General features: G+C 43.2%; 1 pseudogene; it reads left to right on the top strand.

The window, feature by feature from the left end:
- The first annotated feature begins 5959 nt into the window (after positions 1 to 5959).
- On the top strand, positions 5960 to 8372 carry LOC142775495 (uncharacterized; annotated as a pseudogene).
- The last annotated feature ends 211 nt before the right edge of the window (positions 8373 to 8583 follow it).

The following is an 8583-nucleotide window of genomic DNA, read 5'->3' as shown; positions in this document are numbered from 1 at the left end:
GCGACTGTTTGAGTTTCATAACAAATGAAGCAAAGAATTTTTTGCAACGCCGCGCCACCACGGTGGTCTAGTGGCTAAGGTACTCGGCTGCGGACCCACAGGTCGTGGGATCCAATCTCGGCTGTGGCGGCTGCATTTCCGAAGGAGGCGGAAATGTTGTAGAACCGCGTACTCAGACTTGTGTGCACGTTAGAGAACCCCAGGTGTTCAAAATTTGCGGAGCCTTCCACTACAGCGTCTGTCATAATGACATGGTGGTTTTGGAACGTTAAACTCCACATGTCAGCCAAATGTGCAATGCTAATGACAAAATTATCAGCTAAGCACGATCTGTTTTTTGCCGTGGTAGCAGGCAGGCGCTGTCGTAATGTAACTTCCACAGCGTGTTACCTTCCGCCAGGGTGGAGTGTTCTGGTGGAGAGTTTGTCGGCCACTCTGTATCCGCCAATGGAATTCACCAGGAGGCACCACGAGGGATCACTGGTTTGAATTCGAGAACAGGGGTGTCACGGCATTTTTTTTTATGATATATACATATAAATATATATACACGCAGGGCATGATAGTGAAGGCATAAATTCGTCGAATGTGTTTTCAATAAAGTGTACTCTGATAGCCAAGTAGTTCCTACGCTTGCGCTTCTTTGACCGTGAGTACTCGGGTTCGAATTCATCTTCACTACAATGTTTTAGGACGATAGTCTTTCTGGAATACTTCAACGCAGAAACTTTTGTGTGTCTGCCCTTCTGTCTAATGATTCAGCCACCCGGAGAAAGTTTAACCTCGTACTCAACGCCCACCTATCTAAATTTGGTATCTGTTTTTGTACTGGTGAAATATCACTGAAACAGCAAATATTACGCATACTTGAGGCACATCATCAATACGTCAGTACTAGGTAGTTTGTAGCTTTATAATTAAAGTGCATAGATACGCGATTATAAAGACGGCACTCTTGATTACGCTACGCTGACCATGGATGCTATCAACAATATAGCAGTTGTTCCCTATACGCTTCTCTGAAATAGCACGGTGCTGTCACCCACCAGTAGCTCTCCGCTCTAAAAAAATTCATTTCTTCACATTACTGCCAGATAACGCCAAATATCGCGCAGCACTAAGAAATTCCGCAACACCAAAGACTTGAAAGACAAACTTCCGCCCCCTGGGCCATACCTCAGTAAGAAATCACAGGTAGCGCGGCATCACCTACAGTTCCTGTCTTAGGATTCATGATCTATACATACTGTATAAGATAGACCCCGACACACACACGCCACAATGCAGGTTCTGCGCCAGTAAAACAGCCACCATTTACCAGATGATTTGGGAATGTCCACACAACCTCCATTTGCAACCAAGGACACAACACAAAATGCAAAAGTCTGAAGGATCCCAAGGCCCAAGGGTCCAGCTCGGATCCGATGACCTAAGAGGTGCTCGTGAAACGTGTGAGGACGGCGGCCCGAGCTAATTGGATCCCGGACTAAGGAACCCACTCACCGATCTGCTCTAATAAACGAGTTATTCTTTCTATCTCTCCAGACAGGGGACTATCTTATTTCGACGTCCTTTGCAGGAAAGCGTGCAAATACGCGACCAATATTTCGTTTTATTTGTCTCTTCTGTTCATCCAACCCACTTCTATTTTCCTCTCCTACTTTGATTCCTCCAAAGCGTTGGTAGGCAACGAGAGATGCCATATAAGATAGAGGCCGTTCATTGTGATCACAGTTGTTTTATTAACGCCACAAGAGGGTTTCGGTGAGCTCCACTGTTAAAAAACCAAGAACTGAGCCGGGTGCGCGAAACTTTCGCCTCCCGAAAGAACAATTCGAGTTGTTGAATAGAACGGGGCAATTTGATTCAATAAACACGTTTAGGTTCGTTTATTTCAGACCATAGTGACGAATGTGCCGGAGTGTTTAGTGAATTGTTACCCCCCCCCCCACTACAGAAGAAATTATCCAACGCAGATTCTTCATTTTGGTAAAACAACAAAGACGACGAAGACGATTGAAATTCACGGATGTGTGATGTTCCCTGCTCCAATATTTTCATTTTTCGATTTTTGGCTGTACTTTCTATATAATAATTTTTCAGTCCAAAATTGCTTTCTGTTTGTAAAACCAAAAGTCATTTAATTAAAGATCCTGCCGCCCGGTTCTTGGCCAATCCCCTCTTTGTGGGTGTGGGCCAGAATAATAAGGATCATCATCATCATTATCATCATTAGTTGAGATTCTTCTCACGAGGCACCGGGCTAAGCAGAAAAAGAAAAAGAAGAAGAAGAAGAAGAAGAAGAAGAAGAAGAAGAAGAAGAAGAAGAAGAAGAAGAAGAAGAAGAAGAAGAAGAAGAAGAAGAAGAAGAAGAAGAAGAAGAAGAAGAAGAAAAGAAGAAGAAAAAGAAGAAGAAGAAGAAGAAGAAGAAGAAGAAGAACAAGAAGAAGAAGAAGAGGCCATCGGTCGAGGACGGCGACGCTCCGCTTCAGGTTGGTGAGCGGAAATTTTGCTCTGTATGCGATTTGGCGGGCTCTCAATGTCACTGTACGCTTGTGTGTGCATTGTTTTTGATTTGTTTTAAATCATTATCCCGGTAGGATGGTCAATCTTGTTGGATTGATTGACAAGCTGGCGTAGCCATACTCGCCCAATGCCGAGGCGCAGTGATAAGTTTGCTTAACGCTAGAGTGGGCTCTTCGTTGTCCAAGTAACACTGAATGCGTTACGTCGGGTTTAACATGGCGTAGCTGCTAAAGCACGCCACTCCTGTTTATCAGATCTAGTCTGTATAATTTACAGCAAGAACTTGCTTACTGATAATAAAACATCGAGGCAGCTTCTACGGGTTTTATTGTTCTCTTGTTATTCTTTTTCGCCCATCGCTGTAACAGTATTGCAGCTATTTCTTTGAAGATTGTCTTCAATAATGAAAATTTGACGTTTTGAAATAAATGATAAGTTATACAGCGGGAAAGACGTCAAAAGACAAGTAAATCGCTTAGGTTTTCCGGTGAATTGAGTAAACAGGGTGTTAAGGTAATAAATTAGAGACCAGTGCACGTTAAAAACTACAGGTGGTCGAGATTTCTGTTGTCCGTCACCCTGGGGTGTCTCGTAAATATTTGGTGGTATTGAATCCCCAAAAAGCAAGGATAAACACAGGGAGCTGAACCACTACAACACTCGGATTTCTAACTAAAAGACTTTTTTATTATTTTAAAGGGCTAGTTCATGCACGTACACGACAGTGAATATCGAAGTACATTGCGAATAAAATGCCCCCATAGCCCTCATGCTGGTCTTTTCTTAACTTGGTTGAGAGAAACTCTGTGAATGCATGTGACAGGACCGTCTTTTCTCAGAGCATTCAAAAAATAGGCAATGGGCATACCATCTTCTGCTGACGTTGAACCGGAGCACGCCTGACTGCGGACATTGTCTTGCGGTTGTAGATCTCTGCGTTGTGTCGGCGTGAAATTTCGTATCAAATACTTCTTCCTCTTTGCCCGTGATAATAATAATAAAATAATAATAATAATAATAATAATAATAATAATAATAATAATAATAATAATAATAATAATAATAATAATAATTGTTATAATAATAATATTAATAATAATGATCGGTTGTTTACCTATAGCACTTAGAGAATGCTTAGAAGGAAAGGTGTTACTGCAACGATGAGGTGGTCATTTCAATTTCCTGTGGACGCATAAAGTGGTGACGTTGCAACGAGTCCAGGCCGGGAATAGTGTGATAAAATAAAGCCTGGTTAGGCTTGAACGTGAAGACTAAAATAAGCCGTAAATATTCCGTAGCGGAGTATTCTTGACCACGTGGATTGCTGCGCATCTCAAGCTAACAATTTCAGTTTCGAAGAAAAAATTCAGCCAGCTTCGCATGGCAGACACTTACAAAACAACGAAGCTGATGACGAGCAGTGGCGTTGAATGAAGCGTGTTGAATCAAGTGGGAATAATGTGGCATGAAGTAGTTGATAAAAGTGTGAGAAGTGGCAGGAAATTTAGTGGGCGTAGTTCTCAGAAGTGAGAGTAGACGGAGTGGTTGTAAGAGCGGCGCATAAGATTTACCCGCTCTCTGCAGGTAAATGCCACTACGAGCTACGTCTCAGCCGGACCCCAAGTTTTGAACAAGATGAGCTCCGCTTCTAGAGGTGAGCAACTTTCGCATGTGGCGGGGCATAAGAGAAGCACTTTCCGGGCCTTAAAAACTGATATGGAGGCCCGTGCTTGGCAAGTACAAACGCTTAATTGCGAGCAGCCGCGCAAATGTGCTTATTAGGTGGATCCAATATATCACGTGCTCTCGATATATCGTATTGAGATAGCATCGACCAGCAAGTGGGGCTCTTCTGTGTACGGACATACGGGAATAGCTTTGGGCTGTCCAGAGGGATTTCCATGCAGCGGAGGTCTCGCCCAGACAGTCCCGTCGTGGGAGCGGCCTGCCGTGTGCTACGGTACACGTCTTCGGACTTCTATCAGTACAGTTTTACCAAGCCATGCATAATCATTCGCTAGTGAGATCGCGTCACAATTCCAACGCACAACGTGTTTTCTGACGTACCCAGTCAACTACAAATTATTTTTTTCAATATGTATATATATACATACATATATATATATATATATATATATATATATATATATATATATATATATAAAGTTGAATTTTGATGCAGTAAACTTCATCTTTTCATTTTATCAAAATATAAATTAAAAGTCATACATTGCATGTGTTGTTTATAAATACAGAAGGAAGACTTAAAGTTGCGAAGCTGTGAGTGAGACCTCTTAAAAAAGCACTCATAAAAGTTACAACGCCATAGTAAATAGTGGTGGGGATACAAATGTTAGAGCGCATAAATGTACAAATAAGTACAACATAGCGAGAAAAGAGTACGAAATTCGCAGATAAGCACAAAAAACTAATAAGAAATGGAATAACATTCACTCGTTGTAAAAGCAAGCGTTATGACGCTAAGGAAAATAAATTGAGATATATAACATACAAATAAGCACGATGTACACAAAAATGCAGATAAGAATAAAAGAACAAAAAGTCCAATAACATACTTTGTATATTATAAGCATTATGAATTTAGTAAGAGCGAATGCAAGCTGTTTTGAAACATTACAAGAGATCCACTTTTTATCTCCGAAGGTAAAGTTTTCAACAAGAATACAGACAAATAATTTACGGTATATTTGAAAAATTGGTCCTGGGCTTGGGTAAAAGGAAGTAGTTAGCCTTTGCAAAACGAGTATATCACACCTGAGGAGATTTATTTGAGTGTATTAAAGGAATGGGAAGTTTTTCATTGGCATATTTGTAGATACGAATGCCGAGAAAATACTTTGCCAGATTCTGAACTGATAAATTGTTATGTGAACAAGCAAAGATGATGCGTTGCACATGAAGCCACTGAACGTTATTATTCTCAATGCTTGGTTTTGAAGATGTTAGATAGGTGATAAATGAGTGGCATACGTGCTTGCTCATGTTGAAATCCAAAAGATTATATCACTGGAAAGAAAGCGTCTTACAGTGACAACAATATTTCAAAACAAAAAAGGCGAACTTTTAGCAAGATTTGAATGGCTAATGCGGCTTTCCGCGTAAGATGTAGCACATGGGAATTAAATTTTAAATGCTCGTCAAGTTTGACCCCGAGAATCATTGTACTAAAAGTAGAGTGGATTTGGTAGTCGCTTACGTAGACAGAGAGGTTTCTAGGTATAAATTGATTTGGTGACAAAAATGCCACAAATTTTGACTTCTTAGGATTTATTTTTAGTTTATTACTATTGAACCTTCCTAAGATGTTTTTCAGGTCAGTGTTTAATTTCAACAGGATTTAGTCTACCTCTTCATGTGCCGTTAATACAGTGGTGTCGTCCGCATAGAGAATGCTGGACGAATGAGCGAGGCAATGAGGAAGATCATTGATGTAAGTTAACAATAAAAGTGGGCCCAAAATCGAACCCTGCGGAACATCATTGTTGATGAATTTAGGGCTGAATAAAGTACCGGAGATATATACAAAATGTTTACGATCACGCAGATAGCTACAACTCAATTCTAGTGGGATGCCAGATACTCCAATAGACTGTAATTTATGAAATAAAATGACGTGGGAAATGGCGTCAAGTGCTTTTAAAGGTCATGAATGACATCACCAACACAACAGTTGTCAATAGCAGATTTAATTTGATCGGTTAGAGATATCATGGCAAGTTCAGTTGACTAACCAGGAATAAAACCAAACTGCTTATTAGAAATAATGTGAAACTTGTATATATAACTTCATAAAAGCTTTTCGATGACTTTACTGAAAATCGAGATAATTGATATGGGTCGGTAATTCGAGAATAAACGCTTGTCACCTATTCTAAAGACGGGAATAGTTTTTGCTTTTTCAGGGCTGTTCGAAAAACCACAGTCTGAAATACACGATTTATATTGTAATATTATATATCACAGATCAAATGAGCTTTCAGTTTTATGTCAGCAGCAGAAAAGTTATTGCGACCAGCGCTTGTATTCCAATACCATTGGTAACGCTGAACACTTCTTCAGGTGACATTGGATAAAGATAAAATGAATGTAGTAATCGTGAGGAAGTATATTCGAGGGATGCTGTCGACTGAGGAATATCAATGCCGAAAGAGTCATTGAAAGAGTTCACAATATTAGATGAGTTTTCGATCACACAATTTTCTGTGTGAATTAAGGTTATGCCTGAATGTACCATGGTCCTGCCAAGCACATATTTTACAGCTTTTCACTGCTTTTTAACGTCATTTCTGGCTCGCTCTATTTCAACTCCGTAGTATTTTACTTTAGTGGACTTAAGTAACATAGCTAATGTGCTCGACTATTCTTTATAAAGCTTTTGAAGATTGACAATGAAAGGGGACTTTTCGTCTTTTTGTATAAATTAACCTTTTTCCGCAGACTTTCTATTAGGTGATATGTCAACCACGAATTAATTGAGACAAGGTACTTTTTTCAGGTCACATACAATAGACCTCCCGCAGCAAACTACTCTCACGGCAGCACGTCGCCACTGATACCACACAGAGGCCTGCTGCACAACAACTTGCTGACCGGCGACCACGACCGAGACCTGACACCGTCAAGAATATCGCACTGCAGCGACGACTCGACCAGCTCGAGCAGTGGTGGTTGCGGAGTGCCCGCCGACAGCAGTAGCGAGACCTCCGAAGGCGAGTTCGCCAAGACACCTGGAGGGTCGCGGAAGTGCTCGCCGCGAAAAATCTCCAAGACAGGCAACATCACACCACAGCCGGGCGAATTCGGAAGCACCAACGGCACCTCCCCGTGAAAGATGGCGCCGCCAGAATGACCCAAACCGTCGGGAGGGCGTTCACACGACGTCATCGTCATCGACAGCAGCACCGCGTCGGCCGACGAGAGCTACGCATCGTCCGCTTCGCCCTCCGCCTCTCCCGCCAAGACGAATGGAACGGTATCCTCTTCGAGACATTCGATATCTGGTGTAGGGTCCAGGCAGACTCCTCCGCCACCATCTGCCAAGTCTTTGATTCCCTACCTCGCCGCACCCAAATGGGCCACGAGCTCGGAGAATCTGACCATAAACGGAATGACGTCGCCAATTCCTCAACATCATCAGCAGCAACAGATGGCCAAGCAGCAGGCGATGACCAACGGCAGAGTCCGACAGTCGTCTACTCCGCCTAACCCCAACGCAAGGCGTCGTTCCGTGGACGCCAGACTGGCCACTCTAGCCCGATCGACGTCTCACAGCAGTGAAGGGAGCATGACTTCCGACAAGGCGTTTCTCACGCGAGGCGTCCCGGGTCGCTGCTCGTGGAGGAGTCCGCCCCAGTCCGGACCTCGCCGTGGTCTAACTCTGACGGCAACAAGACGTGGGCCTTCCGGCAGCGCGGTTCTTCCAGACCGGCCTTGACGCCAGAACTCTTCACCAAACCCGGCTCCAAGAGAAGCGCGGTCCACTCGAGCCCGACCAAATCTCAGCGGCCCAACGTGATATCGCCCCTACTGCAGGAGCTGCTGCGCGAAAAAGACCTTGATTCTGACGACAAGATCCTGAAGATTATGGAGTTCATCGTCAATCACTACCGTTCGCGACTTGACAAGGGTGATTGCGGTGATGTCAATGGCACCTCCACCCTCCCTAAAGCCTCCCATACAGCACCCACGTCCCCCGACAGCTTCTGCAGCCCTCCATGTCGGAGGCGGGGCTCGAAGATACCCATGGCTACTTACTATGACAGGAGCTAATTCATACTGTCTCTTTGAGGACTCTTGTGCCAAGTACTGGCATCTGTCTCGGGGTGTACAGAAAGATCATCGGTGCCATAACAGATTTGGGGCAGTTCAAATAAAAAAAATGTGTGGATTGCAAAAAGGACTGGTCCTCCCCGACAGGCTAGAATGCCACGGTCGAGGATCGATTTCCTCCTGAAAGAGGATAAGTTGTTAGATGATGCACCTGGCCAATGCTTTATGGTCTGTAACGAAGGGAGTGACGACACAATTTTGCAGGCA

This window comes from Rhipicephalus microplus, chromosome X, assembly GCF_043290135.1.
Source record: "Rhipicephalus microplus isolate Deutch F79 chromosome X, USDA_Rmic, whole genome shotgun sequence".
NCBI classification, from domain to species: Eukaryota; Metazoa; Arthropoda; class Arachnida; order Ixodida; family Ixodidae; genus Rhipicephalus; species Rhipicephalus microplus.
Note: the sequence above shows the minus strand (reverse complement) of the source record. Positions and strands in the feature narration are given on the sequence as shown.